Source organism: Chrysochloris asiatica, unplaced genomic scaffold (assembly GCF_000296735.1).
Source record: "Chrysochloris asiatica unplaced genomic scaffold, ChrAsi1.0 scaffold00113, whole genome shotgun sequence".
Taxonomy (NCBI): domain Eukaryota; kingdom Metazoa; phylum Chordata; class Mammalia; order Afrosoricida; family Chrysochloridae; genus Chrysochloris; species Chrysochloris asiatica.
Window position 1 is genome coordinate 5,669,657 of NW_006408631.1, and position 3,749 is coordinate 5,673,405.

The window sequence follows — 3,749 nt, forward strand, 5'->3', positions numbered from 1 at the left end:
GGTTAATGCGCCAGACTGCAAAGCCGTTTGAACTGCAAAGTTGACAGTTCAAACTCACCATTGCTCCTTGGAAACCCTATGCAGGGTCGCTATGGGTCGGAACCGACTACACGGCAGATAACAACAACAACAGAATGGGCAAAACTACTGCTTTGACATGTAAATTGAAGAGCCCAGAATTCTTTGGAAAATGTTGTTAAGTGCCTTTCCGACTCTTAGTAAGCCTGTATAAGGTTTCCGAGGAGAAGCTGTGAGTTTGAACCACCGACCTTGTGGTTCAAATCCACCTTGTTGTCCAGTGGTTATCCTACAATGCCAGAGGAATAGAAACACCACCTTCAGAAGTGTATATAACTAGATGGAAGGTATGTCAAAAAACAATAGATTCACGTTTTGATATTTTAAATACATGTTCCTATGATTTTATAGCAACACTTTTTTTTTTAACTTATCCTCATATTGAAGGATACTATGAGCAAAATCATCATCACACTCATGATTTGAATTGAAAAATAGAGTGTTAGCATGGTTGGTTGAACTACCAGATTGGCAGTTCAAACTCACCAGCCTCTCCTCAAAATGCAGGATCACTGAGAGTCAGAACTGCTTTGATGGCACTTAATAACAACATGAGCAAAACATTGAAGGATGCAGGAAGTATTTTAAAAACAAAACAAAACTAGGACAGAGCACACAGAGCCACTGTACCAATGTTCATCTTCTTCAGGAGGTAGAACATGATGAAAAATTGATAGTACTGAAGGAAGAAATCCAAGTTGCATTGAAGGCACTGGTGAAACACAAGGAATTAATGGATTATCAAGTAGATGTATTAACAATCAAATGTAATGCTGGAAATGTTCACTTGTCTATGCCAAGAGATTTGGAAGATAGCCAACTGATCAACTAACTGGAAGAGGTCCATATATTTGTGCTTATTCCACAGAAAGGTTATCGAATCAAATGCAAACACTATCAAGTTGTCATTAATATCACATGCAAGTAAAATTTTGCTGAAGAGAATTTAAAAATGGATGCAGCAGTACAACAAAAAAAAGCTGTCAGAAATTTAAACTGAATTCAAAAGAGCATCTGGACTGAGGAACATCATTGCTGACGTCAAATGGATCTTGGCTGGAAGCAGAGAATACCAGAAAGATGCTTATTTGTGTTTTATTTACTATACAAGAGCATTCAACTGTGTAGATCATGACAATTTATGGATAGCATGTCAAAGAATGGGCATTCTGAAACACTCATGAGGAACGTTCACTCAAGAGGCATTTGTTTTAACAGAATAAAGGGATACCGAGTTGCTTAACATCAGGAAAGATGTGCACAAGGGTTATATCCTTTCACTGTATTTATTGAATCTTCATGCTGAGCAAATAATCCAAGAAGCTGGCATATATGAAGGAGAATGTGGTATCAGGGTTGAAGGAGGATACTTGACTACCTGAAATATGCAGATGACAGAATATGGTTGCTGAAAGTGAAGAGAACTTGAAGCATTTACTGATGAATATCAAGGACAAAACCTTCAATGTGGATTACATCTCAAAATAAAGAAAACAAAAATGCTCGCAATTGGACAATATATCATGATAAATGGAAAAAAGATTGAAGTTACAAAGTATTTCATTTTTCTTGGATCCACAATCAATACTCATAGAAACAGCAGACAAGAAATCAAACAATGAGCAAATATAGTGCAAAAGATCTCTGAAAAACATTAAAGAGCAAAGATGTCACTTTGAGGATCATGATATTTTCTGTAACCTCACATGTATGTGCAAGCTGGAAAAGGAACAGGAAAGACTGAAGAAGAACTGATGCATTTGAATAGTGGTATTGGCAAGGAATATTGAATATACAATGGACTGTATGAAAAGCAAACAAATATGTCTTGAAAGAAGTACAGCCAGAATGTTCGTCAAAAATGAGGATGGATAGAGTTGGCCCTCACGTACTTTGGGCATATTACCAAGAGGTAACAGTTCTTGGAGAAGGACATCAAGCTTCTTTGGTAAAGTGAGGGTCAGTGAAATAGAGGAATGGGTTGACATAGTGGCTGCAACATGGGCTCAAACACAGCAAAGCTGGTGAGGATGGAGCAGGACCGGACAGTGGTTCACTCTGTTGTACATAGGGTCACTATTTGTCAGATTTGACTCATTGGCACATAACAAACCAAAAACACTTAAATGAAAAGGACCATCTTTTATAATTACTGGATAGATTGAGATATGAATTAGAGAAATAACTTGCCTAGTATGATATGTTTTTGAAAGAGTTGATATTAAACCTAGTTCAGACCTTGATTTGCTTTTTCATTTAGTAGACATTTATTAAGCACCTACTTTGTACTTGGAACTGGTAGGAGGCAAAGGGAAGAAATAATACGGAAAAACAATTCAGGCTTCAAGTTTAGAGTTTATTCCAGTTAGCTGAAGCCTAGTGAAAGTGACCAGTATTTAGTTTTGCTGGTTGGCAGTACATGATCACCTTCTTCAAAGTGTGGGGTGACTGGCAGTCCCAAAATATCTTTCCCTCAAAGCTTGCCACCTATAAGGATGCAATTAGATAGAATTCCGATTGGTAACAGATTTCTAGTCTGATATATTAAGCATTGCCTTTCACTTCTTCCTTGGAAAGAATGCAAAATATGTCTAAACTGGTGTGGCGCTGTTGGTTAATGCTCTGGACTGCAAAGTCCACTTGAACCGGGAGGCCTGCGGTTCAAGTTCACCAGTTGCTCCTTGGAAATCCTATACAGGGTTGCTATGGGTCAGAACCCAACTCGACGGCACTTAACAACAACAACATACTATAATTCTGCTTTCCTAATCAATACATGACATAGAAAATGGTTGATTCAACTTGGCATCAACTGTTCTCTGTTTCTGGTAAAACTGTTTAAAAAGTATTCAGAACTATTTTAGGGTAGTACTCATGACTTGGAGTCCTGGTGTGGCGCTGCCAGATAAAGCACTGTTTGAATCACAAGGTTGGTGGTTCAAACTCACCAACTGCTCCTTGGAAACCCTATACAGGATCGCTAAGAGTCAGAACCAAAGCAATGGTACATAACAACAGCAACTTATGACTTATGAGGCCTATTTTTTACTAGTTTCAAGAAAAGGTTAAGACAATCAGACCAAGATTAGGAAGACAGGAAATTGTGAGATAGTGAGGTAAGATTTCAGATTCTGACTCGGCTTTTTTCACCAAATTTTACGTTTTGGCAAGTATAATCAGGGGCAGTGTTAAGGGGTGACTTGGCCTAATTTCCATTCAATGTCACTCCCAATCAATTCCCTGTAAAGTTTATGTCAATTCAGTAGGTTTGCTAGACACATGCAGTTTTAAGAGCTCCACAGAATCTCCTTCCAACCAGAATGACACCCCTGAATCCTTCTGACATAAAAATTCTAAAGCAGCCACGAGTTAAAATGCCCTGTACAAAAAGCTTTTAAGATGTTGCTAATCTGTGCCCTGACCCTGTGTTAGTGTTTTCATAAGAGTTGTTTGTTGTGGCTAATCAAATACTAGTTATTGTAGTCAGTTCCAACTCATGGTGACTACATGTATACCAGAGTGTAACTGGGCTCTGTAGGTAAGCAGTGGCTGATTTTTTTAGAAGTAGATTGCCAGGTCTTTTTTTTGAGGCACCTCTAGGTGCACTCAAACCTACAAGCAAGGTTGTATCATCTGTATATTACTGGTTGATAATAAGTCTTCCTCCAATC